This window comes from Lonchura striata, chromosome 7 (genome assembly GCF_046129695.1).
Source record: "Lonchura striata isolate bLonStr1 chromosome 7, bLonStr1.mat, whole genome shotgun sequence".
In the NCBI taxonomy this organism is placed as follows: Eukaryota; Metazoa; Chordata; class Aves; order Passeriformes; family Estrildidae; genus Lonchura; species Lonchura striata.
This window is the reverse complement of record NC_134609.1, coordinates 39,636,006-39,653,222: the sequence shown is the minus strand read 5'-3', so window position 1 is coordinate 39,653,222 and position 17,217 is coordinate 39,636,006.

The following is a 17,217-nucleotide window of genomic DNA, read 5'->3' as shown; positions in this document are numbered from 1 at the left end:
CACACCGACGTTGTCCCCACCTCAAACTTGTGCTGCCCTGATAGACCCAAGGGAGCCCTACAAACTGACATCAGGAACCTGGACTGCTGAGTTTTCTTTCCCAGGGAAAATGGAAAAAGGATGTGCCCAGGGGTCCCTGGCCCTGGGGTGGGGCCTCACTACAAAAAATCCTTATATCGAAGGATGGACCCCACACCCCAAAGTTGTCCCCACCTCAAACTTGTACTGCCCTGATAGACCCAAGGGAGCCCTACAAACTGACATCAGGAACCTGGACTGCTGAGTTTTCTTTCCCAGGGAAAATGGAAAAAGGATATGCCCAGGGGCCGCTGACCCTGACTGCAAAAAATCCTTATATCAAAGGGTGGACCCCACACCGAAGTTGTCCCCACCTCAAACTTGTGCTGCCCTGATAGACCCAAGGGAGCCCTACAAACTGACATCAGGAACCTGGACTGCTGAGTTTTCTTTCCCAGGGAAAATGGAAAAAGGGTGTGCCCAAAGGCCCCTGGCCCTGACTGCAAAGAATCCTTATATCGAAGGATGGACCCCACACCAAAGTGTTCCCCACCTCAAACTTGTGCTGCCCTGATAGACACAAGGGAGCCCTACAAACTGACATCAGGAACCTGGACTGCTGAGTTTTCTTTCCCAGGGAAAATGGAAAAAGGATGTGCCCAGGGGCCCCTAGCCCTGACTGCAAAAAATCCTTATATTGAAGGATGGACACCACACCGAAGTTGTCCCCACCTCAAACTTGTGCTGCCCTGATAGACCCAAGGGAGCCCTACAAACTGACATCAGGAACCTGGACTGCTGAGTTTTCTTTCCCAGGGAAAATGGAAAAAGGATGTGCCCAGGGGCCCCTGGCCCTGACTGCAAAAAATCCTTATATCGAAGGATGGAGCCCACACCAAAGTTGTCCCCACCTCAAACTTTTGCTGCCCTGATACACCCAAGGGAACCCTACAAACTGACATCAGGAACCTGGACTGCTGAGTTTTCTTTCCCAGGGAAAATGGAAAAAGGTTGTGCCCAGGGGCCCCTGGCCCTGACTGCAAAAAATCCTTATATCGAAGGATGGACCCCACATCAAAGTTGTCCCCACCTCAAACTTGTGCTGCCCTGATACACCCAAGGGAACCCTACAAACTGACATCAGGAACCTGGACTGCTGAGTTTTCTTTCCCAGGGAAAATGGAAAAAGGATATGCGCAGGGGCCCCTGACCCTGACTGCAAAAAATCCTTATATCGAAGGGTGGACCCCACACCGAAGTTGTCCCCACCTCAAACTTGTGCTGCCCTGATAGACCCAAGGGAACCCTACAAACTGACATCAGGAACCTGGACTGCTGAGTTTTCTTTCCCAGGGAAAATGGAAAAAGGATGTGCCCAGGGGCCCCTAGCCCTGACTGCAAAAAATCCTTATATCGAAGGATGGACACCACACCGAAGTTGTCCCCACCTCAAACTTGTGCTGCCCTGATACACCTAAGGGAGCCCTACAAACTGACATCAGGAACCTGGACTGCTGAGTTTTCTTTCCCAGGGAAAATGGAAAAAGGTTGTGCGCAGGGGCCCCTGGCCCTGACTGCAAAAAATCCTTATATCGAAGGATGGAGCCCACACCGAAGTTGTCCCCACCTCAAACTTTTGCTGCCCTGATACACCCAAGGGAAACCTACAAACTGACATCAGGAACCTGGACTGCTGAGTTTTCTTTCCCAGGGAAAATGGAAAAAGGATGTGCCCAGGGGCCCCTAGCCCTGACTGCAAAAAATCCTTATATTGAAGGATGGACACCACACCGAAGTTGTCCCCACCTCAAACTTGTGCTGCCCTGATAGACCCAAGGGAGCCCTACAAACTGACATCAGGAACCTGGACTGCTGAGTTTTCTTTCCCAGGGAAAATGGAAAAAGGATGTGCCCAGGGGCCCCTGGCCCTGACTGCAAAAAATCCTTATATCGAAGGATGGACCCCACACCAAAGTTGTCCCCACCTCAAACTTTTGCTGCCCTGATACACCCAAGGGAACCCTACAAACTGACATCAGGAACCTGGACTGCTGAGTTTTCTTTCCCAGGGAAAATGGAAAAAGGATGTGCCCAGGGGCCCCTGGCCCTGGGCTGGGGCCTCACTGCAAAAAATCCTTATATCGAAGGATGGAGCCCACACCGAATTTGTCCCCATCTCAAACTTGTGCTGCCCTGATAGACCCAAGGGAGCCCTACAAACTGACATCAGGAACCTGGACTGCTGAGTTTTCTTTCCCAGGGAAAATGGAAAAAGGATGTGCCCAGGGGCCCCTGGCCCTGACTGCAAAAAATCCTTATATCGAAGGATGGACCCCACACCGAAGTTGTCCCCACCTCAAACTTGTGCTGCCCTGATAGACCCAAGGGAGCCCTACAAACTGACATCAGGAACCTGGACTGCTGAGTTTTCTTTCCCAGGGAAAATGGAAAAAGGATGTGCTCAGGGGCCCCTGGCCCTGACTGCAAAGAATCCTTATATCGAAGGATGGACCCCACACCGACGTTGTCCCCACCTCAAACTTGTGCTGCCCTGATAGACCCAAGGGAGCCCTACAAACTGACATCAGGAACCTGGACTGCTGAGTTTTCTTTCCCAGGGAAAATGGAAAAAGGATGTGCCCAGGGGTCCCTGGCCCTGGGGTGGGGCCTCACTACAAAAAATCCTTATATCGAAGGATGGACCCCACACCCCAAAGTTGTCCCCACCTCAAACTTGTACTGCCCTGATAGACCCAAGGGAGCCCTACAAACTGACATCAGGAACCTGGACTGCTGAGTTTTCTTTCCCAGGGAAAATGGAAAAAGGATATGCCCAGGGGCCGCTGACCCTGACTGCAAAAAATCCTTATATCGAAGGGTGGACCCCACACCGAAGTTGTCCCCACCTCAAACTTGTGCTGCCCTGATAGACCCAAGGGAGCCCTACAAACTGACATCAGGAACCTGGACTGCTGAGTTTTCTTTCCCAGGGAAAATGGAAAAAGGATGTGCTCAGGGGCCCCTGGCCCTGACTGCAAAGAATCCTTATATCGAAGGATGGACCCCACACCGACGTTGTCCCCACCTCAAACTTGTGCTGCCCTGATAGACCCAAGGGAGCCCTACAAACTGACATCAGGAACCTGGACTGCTGAGTTTTCTTTCCCAGGGAAAATGGAAAAAGGATGTGCCCAGGGGTCCCTGGCCCTGGGGTGGGGCCTCACTACAAAAAATCCTTATATCGAAGGATGGACCCCACACCCCAAAGTTGTCCCCACCTCAAACTTGTACTGCCCTGATAGACCCAAGGGAGCCCTACAAACTGACATCAGGAACCTGGACTGCTGAGTTTTCTTTCCCAGGGAAAATGGAAAAAGGATATGCCCAGGGGCCGCTGACCCTGACTGCAAAAAATCCTTATATCAAAGGGTGGACCCCACACCGAAGTTGTCCCCACCTCAAACTTGTGCTGCCCTGATAGACCCAAGGGAGCCCTACAAACTGACATCAGGAACCTGGACTGCTGAGTTTTCTTTCCCAGGGAAAATGGAAAAAGGGTGTGCCCAAAGGCCCCTGGCCCTGACTGCAAAGAATCCTTATATCGAAGGATGGACCCCACACCAAAGTGTTCCCCACCTCAAACTTGTGCTGCCCTGATAGACACAAGGGAGCCCTACAAACTGACATCAGGAACCTGGACTGCTGAGTTTTCTTTCCCAGGGAAAATGGAAAAAGGATGTGCCCAGGGGCCCCTAGCCCTGACTGCAAAAAATCCTTATATTGAAGGATGGACACCACACCGAAGTTGTCCCCACCTCAAACTTGTGCTGCCCTGATAGACCCAAGGGAGCCCTACAAACTGACATCAGGAACCTGGACTGCTGAGTTTTCTTTCCCAGGGAAAATGGAAAAAGGATGTGCCCAGGGGCCCCTGGCCCTGACTGCAAAAAATCCTTATATCGAAGGATGGAGCCCACACCAAAGTTGTCCCCACCTCAAACTTTTGCTGCCCTGATACACCCAAGGGAACCCTACAAACTGACATCAGGAACCTGGACTGCTGAGTTTTCTTTCCCAGGGAAAATGGAAAAAGGTTGTGCCCAGGGGCCCCTGGCCCTGACTGCAAAAAATCCTTATATCGAAGGATGGACCCCACATCAAAGTTGTCCCCACCTCAAACTTGTGCTGCCCTGATACACCCAAGGGAACCCTACAAACTGACATCAGGAACCTGGACTGCTGAGTTTTCTTTCCCAGGGAAAATGGAAAAAGGATATGCGCAGGGGCCCCTGACCCTGACTGCAAAAAATCCTTATATCGAAGGGTGGACCCCACACCGAAGTTGTCCCCACCTCAAACTTGTGCTGCCCTGATAGACCCAAGGGAACCCTACAAACTGACATCAGGAACCTGGACTGCTGAGTTTTCTTTCCCAGGGAAAATGGAAAAAGGATGTGCCCAGGGGCCCCTAGCCCTGACTGCAAAAAATCCTTATATCGAAGGATGGACACCACACCGAAGTTGTCCCCACCTCAAACTTGTGCTGCCCTGATACACCTAAGGGAGCCCTACAAACTGACATCAGGAACCTGGACTGCTGAGTTTTCTTTCCCAGGGAAAATGGAAAAAGGTTGTGCGCAGGGGCCCCTGGCCCTGACTGCAAAAAATCCTTATATCGAAGGATGGAGCCCACACCGAAGTTGTCCCCACCTCAAACTTTTGCTGCCCTGATACACCCAAGGGAAACCTACAAACTGACATCAGGAACCTGGACTGCTGAGTTTTCTTTCCCAGGGAAAATGGAAAACGGTTGTGGCCAGGGGCCCCTGGCCCTGACTGCAAAAAATCCTTATATCAAAGGATGGACCCCAGACCAAAGTTGTCCCCACCTCAAACTTGTGCTGCCCTGATACACCCAAGGGAGCCCTACAAACTGACATCAGGAACCTGGACTGCTGAGTTTTCTTTCCCAGGGAAAATGGAAAAAGGATGTGCCCAGGGGCCCCTGGCCCTGGGCTGGGGCCTCACTGCAAAAAATCCTTATATCGAAGGATGGACCCCACACCGAAGTTGTCCCCACCTCAAACTTGTGCTGCCCTGATAGACCCAAGGTAGCCCTACAAACTGACATCAGGAACCTGGACTGCTGAGTTTTCTTTCCCAGGGAAAATGGAAAAAGGATGTGCCCAGGGGCCCCTGGCCCTGACTGCAAAAAATCCTTATATCGAAGGATGGACCCCACACCAAAGTGTTCCCCACCTCAAACTTGTGCTGCCCTGATAGACCCAAGGGAGCCCTACAAACTGACATCAGGAACCTGGACTGCTGAGTTTTCTTTCCCAGGGAAAATGGAAAAAGGTTGTGCCCAGGGGCCCCTGGCCCTGGGGTGGGGCCTCACTGCTAAAAATCCTTATATCGAAGGATGGACCCCACACCAAAGTGTTCCCCACCTCAAACTGGTGCTGCCCTGATAGACCCAAGGGAGCCCTACAAACTGACATCAGGAACCTGGACTGCAGAGTTTTCTTTCCCAGGGAAAATGGAAAAAAGTTGTGCCCAGGGGCCACTGGCCCTGACTGCAAAAAATCCTTATATCGAAGGGTGGACCCCACACCGAAGTTGTCCCCACCTCAAACTTGTGCTGCCCTGATAGACCCAAGGGAGCCCTACAAACTGACATCAGGAACCTGGACTGCTGAGTTTTCTTTCCCAGGGAAAATGGCCAAAGGATGTGCCCTGGGGCCCCTGGCCCTGACTGCAAAAAATCCTTATATCGAAGGATGGAGCCCACACCGAATTTGTCCCCATCTCAAACTTGTGCTGCCCTGATAGACCCAAGGGAGCCCTACAAAGTGACATCAGGAACCTGGTCTGCTGAGTTTTCTTTCCCAGGGAAAATGGAAAAAGGATGTGCCCAGGGGCCCCTGGCCCTGGGCTGGGGCGTCACTACAAAAAATCCTTATATCGAAGGATGGATCCCACACCGAAGTTGTCCCCACCTCAAACTTGTGCTGCCCTGATACACCCAAGGGAACCCTACAAACTGACATCAGGAACCTGGACTGCTGAGTTTTCTTTCCCAGGGAAAATGGAAAAAGGTTGTGCCCAGGGGCCCCTGGCCCTGACTGCAAAAAATCCTTATATCGAAGGATGGAGCACACACCAAAGTTGTCCCCACCTCAAACTTTTGCTGCCCTGATACACCCAAGGGAACCCTACAAACTGACATCAGGAACCTGGACTGCCGAGTTTTCTTTCCCAGGGAAAATGGAAAAAGGTAGTGGCCAGGGGCCCCTAGCCCTGACTGCAAAAAATCCTTATATCGAAGGATGGACCCCACATTAAAGTAGTCCCCACCTAAAACTTGTGCTGCCCTGATAGACCCAAGGGAGCCCTACAAACTGACATCAGGAACCTGGACTGCTGAGTTTTCTTTCCCAGGGAAAATGGAAAAAGGATGTGCCCAGGGGCCCCTGGCCCTGTGCTGGGGCCTCACTGCAAAAAATCCTTATATCGAAGGATGGACCCCACACCGAAGTGTTCCCCACCTCAAACTTGTGCTGCCCTGATAGACCCAAGGGAGCCCTACAAACTGACATCAGGAACCTGGACTGCTGAGTTTTCTTTCCCAGGGAAAATGGAAAAAGGTTGTGCCCAGGGGCCCCTGGCCCTGACTGCAAAAAATCCTTATATCGAAGGATGGACCCCACACCAAAGTTGTCCCCACCTCAAACTTGTGCTGCCCTGATAGACCCAAGGGAGCCCTACAAACTGACATCAGGAACCTGGACCTGTGAGTTTTTTCCCAGGGAAAACGGACAAAGGATGTGCCCTGGGGCCCCTGGGCTGGGACCTGACTTCAAAAAATCCTTATATCGATGGATGGATCACAGACCAAAATTGTCCCCACCACAAACTTGTGCTGCCCTGATAGACCCAAGGGAGCCCTACGAACTGACATCAGGAACCTGCACTGGTGAGTTGTCTTTCCCAGGGAAAAGGGACAAAGAATGTGCCCAGGGGCCCCTGGGCTGGGCCCTGACTGGAAAAAATCCTTATATCGAAGGATGGATCCCAGACCAAAGTTGTCCCCACCTCAAACTTGTGCTGCCCTGATAGACGCAAGGGAGCCCTACAAACTGACATCAGGAACCTGGACCTGTGAGTTTTCTTTCCAAGGGAAAAGGGACAAAGGATGTGCCCAGGGGTCCCTCGCCCACGACCTGACTGCAAAAAATCCTTATATCGAAGGATGGACCCCAGACCAAAGTTGTCCCCACCTCAAACTTGTGCTGCCCTGATAGACCCAAGAGAGCCCTACAAACTGACATCAGGAACCTGGACCTGTGAGTTTTATTTCCCAGGGAAAAGGGACAAAGGATGCGCCCAGGGGTCCCAGGCCCAGGACCTGACTGCAAAAATCCTTATATCGAAGGATGGACCCCAGACCAAAGTTGTCCCCACCTCAAACTTGTGCTGCCCTGATAGACCCAAGGGAGCCCTACAAACTGACATCAGCAACCTGGACCGGTGAGTTTTCTTTCCCAGGGAAAAGGGACAAAGGATGTGCCCAGGGTCTCCTGGCCCAGGACCTGACTGCAAAAAATCCTTATATCGAAGGATGGACCCTAGACCAAAGTTGTCCTCACCTCAAACTTGTGCTGCCCAGATAGACCCAAGAGAGCCCTACAAACTGACATCAGGAACCTGGTCCTGTGAGTTTTCTTTCCCAGGGAAAAGGGACAAAGGATGTGCCCAGGGGCCTCGGGGCTTCGCCATGACTGCAAAAAATCCTTATATCGAAGGATGGATCGCAGACCAAAGTTGTCCCCACCTCAAACTTGTGCTGCCCTGATAGACCCATGGGAGCCCTACAAACTGACATCAGGAACCTGGACCTGTAAGTTTTCTTTCCCAGGGAAATGGGACAAAGGATGTGCCCAGAGGACCCTGGCCCTCGGCTGGGCCTAACGGCAAAAAATCCTTATATCGAAGGATGGACCCCCGACCAAAGTTGTCCCCACCTCAAACTTGTGCTGCCCTGATAGACCCAAGGAAGCCCTACAAACTGACATCAGGAACCTGCACCTGTGAGTTTTCTTTCCCAGGGGAAATGTCCAAAGGGTGTGCCCAGGGGCCCCTGGCCCAGGACCTGACTGCAAAAAATTCCTATATCGAAGGATGGACCCCAGACCAAAGTTGTCCCCACCTCAAACTTGTGCTGCCCTGATAGACCCAAGAGAGCCCTACAAACTGACATCAGGAACCTGGACCTGTGAGTTTTCTTTCCAAGGGAAAAGGGACAAAGGATGTGCCCAGGGGTCCCTCGCCCACGACCTGACTGCAAAAAATCCTTATATCGAAGGATGGACCCCAGACCAAAGTTGTCCCCACTTCAAACTTGTGCTGCCCTGATAGACCCAAGAGAGCCCTACAAACTGACATCAGGAACCTGGACCTGTGAGTTTTCTTTCCCAGGGAAAAGGGACAAAGGATGCGCCCAGGGGTCCCAGGCCCAGGACCTGACTGCAAAAATCCTTATATCGAAGGATGGACCCCAGACCAAAGTTGTCCCCACCTCAAACTTGTGCTGCCCTGATAGACCCAAGGGAGCCCTACAAACTGACATCAGGAACCTGGACCTGTGAGTTTTCTTTCCCAGGGAAAAGGGACAAAGGATGTGCCCAGGGGCCCCTGGCCCAGGACCTGACTGCAAAAAATTCCTATATCGAAGGATGGACCCCAGACCAAAGTTGTCCCCACCTTCAACTTGTGCTGCCCTGATATACCCAAGAGAGCCCTAAAAACTGACATCAGGAACCTGGACCTGTGAGTTTTCTTTCCCAGAGAAAAGGGACAAAGGATGTGCCTAGGGGCCCCTGGCCCAGGACCTGACTGCAAAATATCCTTATATCGAAGGATTGATCGTAGACCCAAGTTGTCCCCACCTCAAACCTGTGCTGCCCTGATAGACCCAAGAGAGCCCTACAAACTGACATCAGGAACCTGGACCTGTGAGTTTTCTTTCCCAGGGAAAACTGACAAAGGATGTGCCCAGGGGCTCCAGGGCTGGGACCTGACTGCAAGAAATCCTTATATCGAAGGATGGACCCCAGACCAAAGTTGTCCCCACCTCAAAATTGTGCTGCCCTGATAGACCCAAGGGAGCCCTACAAACTGACATCAGGAACCTGGACCTGTGAGTTTTCTTTCCCAGAGAAATGGGACAAAGGATGTGCCCAGGGGTCCCAGGCCCAGGACCTGACTGCAAAAATCCTTATATCGAAGGATGGACCCCAGACAAAAGTTGTCCCCACCTCAAACTTGTGCTGCCCTGATAGACCCAAGGGAGCCCTACAAACTGACATCAGGAACCTGGACCTGTGAGTTTTCTTTCCCAGGGAAAAGGGACAAAGGATGTGCCCAGGGGCCCCTGGCCCAGGACCTGACTGCAAAAAATTCCTATATCGAAGGATGGACCCCAGACCAAAGTTGTCCCCACCTCAAACTTGTGCTGCCCTGATATACCCAAGAGAGCCCTACAAACTGACATCAGGAACCTGGACCTGTGAGTTTTCTTTCCCAGAGAAATGGGACAAAGGATGTGCCCAGCGGCCCCTGGCCCTGACTGCAAAAAATCCTTATATCGAAGGATGGAGCCCACACCGAATTTGTCCCCATCTCAAACTTGTGCTGCCCTGATAGACCCAAGGGAGCCCTACAAAGTGACATCAGGAACCTGGTCTGCTGAGTTTTCTTTCCCAGGGAAAATGGAAAAAGGATGTGCCCAGGGGCCCCTGGCCCTGGGCTGGGGCGTCACTACAAAAAATCCTTATATCGAAGGATGGATCCCACACCAAAGTTGTCCCCACCTCAAACTTGTGCTGCCCTGATACACCCAAGGGAACCCTACAAACTGACATCAGGAACCTGGACTGCTGAGTTTTCTTTCCCAGGGAAAATGGAAAAAGGATGTGCCCAGGGGCCCCTGGCCCTGACTGCAAAAAATCCTTATATCGAAGGATGGAGCACACACCAAAGTTGTCCCCACCTCAAACTTTTGCTGCCCTGATACACCCAAGGGAACCCTACAAACTGACATCAGGAACCTGGACTGCCGAGTTTTCTTTCCCAGGGAAAATGGAAAAAGGTAGTGGCCAGGGGCCCCTAGCCCTGACTGCAAAAAATCCTTATATCGAAGGATGGACCCCACATTAAAGTAGTCCCCAACTAAAACTTGTGCTGCCCTGATAGACCCAAGGGAGCCCTACAAACTGACATCAGGAACCTGGACTGCTGAGTTTTCTTTCCCAGGGAAAATGGAAAAAGGATGTGCCCAGGGGCCCCTGGCCCTGTGCTGGGGCCTCACTGCAAAAAATCCTTATATCGAAGGATGGACCCCACACCGAAGTGTTCCCCACCTCAAACTTGTGCTGCCCTGATAGACCCAAGGGAGCCCTACAAACTGACATCAGGAACCTGGACTGCTGAGTTTTCTTTCCCAGGGAAAATGGAAAAAGGTTGTGCCCAGGGGCCCCTGGCCCTGACTGCAAAAAATCCTTATATCGAAGGATGGAGCCCACACCGAAGTTGTCCCCACCTCAAACTTGTGCTGCCCTGATAGACCCAAGGGAGCCCTACAAACTGACATCAGGAACCTGGACTGCTGAGTTTTCTTTCCCAGGGAAAATGGCCAAAGGTTGTGCCCAGGGGCCCCTAGCCCTGACTGCAAAAAATCCTTATATCGAAGGATGGACCCCACACCGAAGTTGTCCCCACCTCAAACTTGTGCTGCCCTGATAGACCCAAGGGAGCCCTACAAACTGACATCAGGAACCTGGACTGCTGAGGTTTCTTTCCCAGGGAAAATGGAAAAAGGATGTGCCCAGGGGCCCCTAGCCCTGACTGCAAAAAATCCTTATATCGAAGGATGGAGCCCACACCGAATTTGTCCCCATCTGAAACTTGTGCTGCCCTGATAGACCCAAGGGAGCCCTACAAACTGACGTCAGGAACCTGGACTGCTGAGTTTTCTTTCCCACGGAAAATGGCCAAAGGGTGTGCCCAGGGGCCCCTCGCCCTGGGCTGGGGCCTCACTGCAAAAAATCCTTATATCGAAGGATGGACCCCACACCGAAGTTGTCCCCACCTCAAACTTGTGCTGCCCTGATAGACCCAAGGGAGCCCTACAAACTGACATCAGGAACCTGGACTGCTGAGTTTTCTTTCCCAGGGAAAATGGAAAAAGGTTGTGCCCAGGGGCCCCTGGCCCTGGGGTGGGGCCTCACTGCTAAAAATCCTTATATCGAAGGATGGACCCCACACCAAAGTTGTCCCCACCTCAAACTTGTGCTGCCCTGATAGACCCAAGGGAGCCCTACAAACTGACATCAGGAACCTGGACTGCAGAGTTTTCTTTCCCAGGGAAAATGGAAAAAAGTTGTGCCCAGGGGCCACTGGCCCTGACTGCAAAAAATCCTTATATCGAAGGGTGGACCCCACACCGAAGTTGTCCCCACCTCAAACTTGTGCTGCCCTGATAGACCCAAGGGAGCCCTACAAACTGACATCAGGAACCTGGACTGCTGAGTTTTCTTTCCCAGGGAAAATGGCCAAAGGATGTGCCCTGGGGCCCCTGGCCCTGACTGCAAAAAATCCTTATATCGAAGGATGGAGCCCACACCGAATTTGTCCCCATCTCAAACTTGTGCTGCCCTGATAGACCCAAGGGAGCCCTACAAAGTGACATCAGGAACCTGGTCTGCTGAGTTTTCTTTCCCAGGGAAAATGGAAAAAGGATGTGCCCAGGGGCCCCTGGCCCTGACTGCAAAAAATCCTTATATCGAAGGATGGAGCACACACCAAAGTTGTCCCCACCTCAAACTTTTGCTGCCCTGATACACCCAAGGGAACCCTACAAACTGACATCAGGAACCTGGACTGCCGAGTTTTCTTTCCCAGGGAAAATGGAAAAAGGTAGTGGCCAGGGGCCCCTAGCCCTGACTGCAAAAAATCCTTATATCGAAGGATGGACCCCACATTAAAGTAGTCCCCACCTAAAACTTGTGCTGCCCTGATAGACCCAAGGGAGCCCTACAAACTGACATCAGGAACCTGGACTGCTGAGTTTTCTTTCCCAGGGAAAATGGAAAAAGGATGTGCCCAGGGGCCCCTGGCCCTGTGCTGGGGCCTCACTGCAAAAAATCCTTATATCGAAGGATGGACCCCACACCGAAGTGTTCCCCACCTCAAACTTGTGCTGCCCTGATAGACCCAAGGGAGCCCTACAAACTGACATCAGGAACCTGGAACTGTGAGTTTTCTTTCCAAGGGAAAAGGGACAAAGGATGTGCCCAGGGGTCCCTCGCCCACGACCTGACTGCAAAAAATCCTTATATCGAAGGATGGACCCCAGACCAAAGTTGTCCCCACCTCAAACTTGTGCTGCCCTGATAGACCCAAGAGAGCCCTACAAACTGACATCAGGAACCTGGACCTGTGAGTTTTATTTCCCAGGGAAAAGGGACAAAGGATGCGCCCAGGGGTCCCAGGCCCAGGACCTGACTGCAAAAATCCTTATATCGAAGGATGGACCCCAGACCAAAGTTGTCCCCACCTCAAACTTGTGCTGCCCTGATAGACCCAAGGGAGCCCTACAAACTGACATCAGCAACCTGGACCGGTGAGTTTTCTTTCCCAGGGAAAAGGGACAAAGGATGTGCCCAGGGTCTCCTGGCCCAGGACCTGACTGCAAAAAATCCTTATATCGAAGGATGGACCCTAGACCAAAGTTGTCCTCACCTCAAACTTGTGCTGCCCAGATAGACCCAAGAGAGCCCTACAAACTGACATCAGGAACCTGGTCCTGTGAGTTTTCTTTCCCAGGGAAAAGGGACAAAGGATGTGCCCAGGGGCCTCGGGGCTTCGCCATGACTGCAAAAAATCCTTATATCGAAGGATGGATCGCAGACCAAAGTTGTCCCCACCTCAAACTTGTGCTGCCCTGATAGACCCATGGGAGCCCTACAAACTGACATCAGGAACCTGGACCTGTAAGTTTTCTTTCCCAGGGAAATGGGACAAAGGATGTGCCCAGAGGCCCCTGGCCCTCGGCTGGGCCTTACGGCAAAAAATCCTTATATCGAAGGATGGACCCCCGACCAAAGTTGTCCCCACCTCAAACTTGTGCTGCCCTGATAGACCCAAGGAAGCCCTACAAACTGACATCAGGAACCTGCACCTGTGAGTTTTCTTTCCCAGGGGAAATGTCCAAAGGGTGTGCCCAGGGGACCCTGGCCCAGGACCTGACTGCAAAAAATTCCTATATCGAAGGATGGACCCCAGACCAAAGTTGTCCCCACCTCAAACTTGTGCTGCCCTGATAGACCCAAGAGAGCCCTACAAACTGACATCAGGAACCTGGACCTGTGAGTTTTCTTTCCAAGGGAAAAGGGACAAAGGATGTGCCCAGGGGTCCCTCGCCCACGACCTGACTGCAAAAAATCCTTATATCGAAGGATGGACCCCAGACCAAAGTTGTCCCCACTTCAAACTTGTGCTGCCCTGATAGACCCAAGAGAGCCCTACAAACTGACATCAGGAACCTGGACCTGTGAGTTTTCTTTCCCAGGGAAAAGGGACAAAGGATGCGCCCAGGGGTCCCAGGCCCAGGACCTGACTGCAAAAATCCTTATATCGAAGGATGGACCCCAGACCAAAGTTGTCCCCACCTCAAACTTGTGCTGCCCTGATAGACCCAAGGGAGCCCTACAAACTGACATCAGGAACCTGGACCTGTGAGTTTTCTTTCCCAGGGAAAAGGGACAAAGGATGTGCCCAGGGGCCCCTGGCCCAGGACCTGACTGCAAAAAATTCCTATATCGAAGGATGGACCCCAGACCAAAGTTGTCCCCACCTTCAACTTGTGCTGCCCTGATATACCCAAGAGAGCCCTAAAAACTGACATCAGGAACCTGGACCTGTGAGTTTTCTTTCCCAGAGAAAAGGGACAAAGGATGTGCCTAGGGGCCCCTGGCCCAGGACCTGACTGCAAAATATCCTTATATCGAAGGATTGAACGTAGACCCAAGTTGTCCCCACCTCAAACCTGTGCTGCCCTGATAGACCCAAGAGAGCCCTACAAACTGACATCAGGAACCTGGACCTGTGAGTTTTCTTTCCCAGGGAAAACTGACAAAGGATGTGCCCAGGGGCTCCAGGGCTGGGACCTGACTGCAAGAAATCCTTATATCGAAGGATGGACCCCAGACCAAAGTTGTCCCCACCTCAAAATTGTGCTGCCCTGATAGACCCAAGGGAGCCCTACAAACTGACATCAGGAACCTGGACCTGTGAGTTTTCTTTCCCAGAGAAATGGGACAAAGGATGTGCCCAGGGGTCCCAGGCCCAGGACCTGACTGCAAAAATCCTTATATCGAAGGATGGACCCCAGACAAAAGTTGTCCCCACCTCAAACTTGTGCTGCCCTGATAGACCCAAGGGAGCCCTACAAACTGACATCAGGAACCTGGACCTGTGAGTTTTCTTTCCCAGGGAAAAGGGACAAAGGATGTGCCCAGGGGCCCCTGGCCCAGGACCTGACTGCAAAAAATTCCTATATCGAAGGATGGACCCCAGACCAAAGTTGTCCCCACCTCAAACTTGTGCTGCCCTGATATACCCAAGAGAGCCCTACAAACTGACATCAGGAACCTGGACCTGTGAGTTTTCTTTCCCAGAGAAATGGGACAAAGGATGTGCCCAGGGGCCCCTGGCCCTGACTGCAAAAAATCCTTATATCGAAGGATGGAGCCCACACCGAATTTGTCCCCATCTCAAACTTGTGCTGCCCTGATAGACCCAAGGGAGCCCTACAAAGTGACATCAGGAACCTGGTCTGCTGAGTTTTCTTTCCCAGGGAAAATGGAAAAAGGATGTGCCCAGGGGCCCCTGGCCCTGGGCTGGGGAGTCACTACAAAAAATCCTTATATCGAAGGATGGATCCCACACCAAAGTTGTCCCCACCTCAAACTTGTGCTGCCCTGATACACCCAAGGGAACCCTACAAACTGACATCAGGAACCTGGACTGCTGAGTTTTCTTTCCCAGGGAAAATGGAAAAAGGATGTGCCCAGGGGCCCCTGGCCCTGACTGCAAAAAATCCTTATATCGAAGGATGGAGCACACACCAAAGTTGTCCCCACCTCAAACTTTTGCTGCCCTGATACACCCAAGGGAACCCTACAAACTGACATCAGGAACCTGGACTGCCGAGTTTTCTTTCCCAGGGAAAATGGAAAAAGGTAGTGGCCAGGGGCCCCTAGCCCTGACTGCAAAAAATCCTTATATCGAAGGATGGACCCCACATTAAAGTAGTCCCCAACTAAAACTTGTGCTGCCCTGATAGACCCAAGGGAGCCCTACAAACTGACATCAGGAACCTGGACTGCTGAGTTTTCTTTCCCAGGGAAAATGGAAAAAGGATGTGCCCAGGGGCCCCTGGCCCTGTGCTGGGGCCTCACTGCAAAAAATCCTTATATCGAAGGATGGACCCCACACCGAAGTGTTCCCCACCTCAAACTTGTGCTGCCCTGATAGACCCAAGGGAGCCCTACAAACTGACATCAGGAACCTGGACTGCTGAGTTTTCTTTCCCAGGGAAAATGGAAAAAGGTTGTGCCCAGGGGCCCCTGGCCCTGACTGCAAAAAATCCTTATATCGAAGGATGGAGCCCACACCGAAGTTGTCCCCACCTCAAACTTGTGCTGCCCTGATAGACCCAAGGGAGCCCTACAAACTGACATCAGGAACCTGGACTGCTGAGTTTTCTTTCCCAGGGAAAATGGCCAAAGGTTGTGCCCAGGGGCCCCTAGCCCTGACTGCAAAAAATCCTTATATCGAAGGATGGACCCCACACCGACGTTGTCCCCACCTCAAACTTGTGCTGCCCTGATAGACCCAAGGGAGCCCTACAAACTGACATCAGGAACCTGGACTGCTGAGGTTTCTTTCCCAGGGAAAATGGAAAAAGGATGTGCCCAGGGGCCCCTAGCCCTGACTGCAAAAAATCCTTATATCGAAGGATGGAGCCCACACCGAATTTGTCCCCATCTCAAACTTGTGCTGCCCTGATAGACCCAAGGGAGCCCTACAAACTGACGTCAGGAACCTGGACTGCTGAGTTTTCTTTCCCACGGAAAATGGCCAAAGGGTGTGCCCAGGGGCCCCTCGACCTGGGCTGGGGCCTCACTGCAAAAAATCCTTATATCGAAGGATGGACCCCACACCGAAGTTGTCCCCACCTCAAACTTGTGCTGCCCTGATAGACCCAAGGGAGCCCTACAAACTGACATCAGGAACCTGGACTGCTGAGTTTTCTTTCCCAGGGAAAATGGAAAAAGGTTGTGCCACGGGGCCCCTGGCCCTGGGGTGGGGCCTCACTGCTAAAAATCCTTATATCGAAGGATGGACCCCACACCAAAGTGTTCCCCACCTCAAACTTGTGCTGCCCTGATAGACCCAAGGGAGCCCTACAAACTGACATCAGGAACCTGGACTGCAGAGTTTTCTTTCCCAGGGAAAATGGAAAAAAGTTGTGCCCAGGGGCCACTGGCCCTGACTGCAAAAAATCCTTATATCGAAGGGTGGACCCCACACCGAAGTTGTCCCCACCTCAAACTTGTGCTGCCCTGATAGACCCAAGGGAGCCCTACAAACTGACATCAGGAACCTGGACTGCTGAGTTTTCTTTCCCAGGGAAAATGGCCAAAGGATGTGCCCTGGGGCCCCTGGCCCTGACTGCAAAAAATCCTTATATCGAAGGATGGAGCCCACACCGAATTTGTCCCCATCTCAAACTTGTGCTGCCCTGATAGACCCAAGGGAGCCCTACAAAGTGACATCAGGAACCTGGTCTGCTGAGTTTTCTTTCCCAGGGAAAATGGAAAAAGGATGTGCCCAGGGGCCCCTGGCCCTGGGCTGGGGCGTCACTACAAAAAATCCTTATATCGAAGGATGGATCCCACACCGAAGTTGTCCCCACCTCAAACTTGTGCTGCCCTGATACACCCAAGGGAACCCTACAAACTGACATCAGGAACCTGGACTGCTGAGTTTTCTTTCCCAGGGAAAATGGAAAAAGGATGTGCCCAGGGGCCCCTGGCCCTGACTGCAAAAAATCCTTATATCGAAGGATGGAGC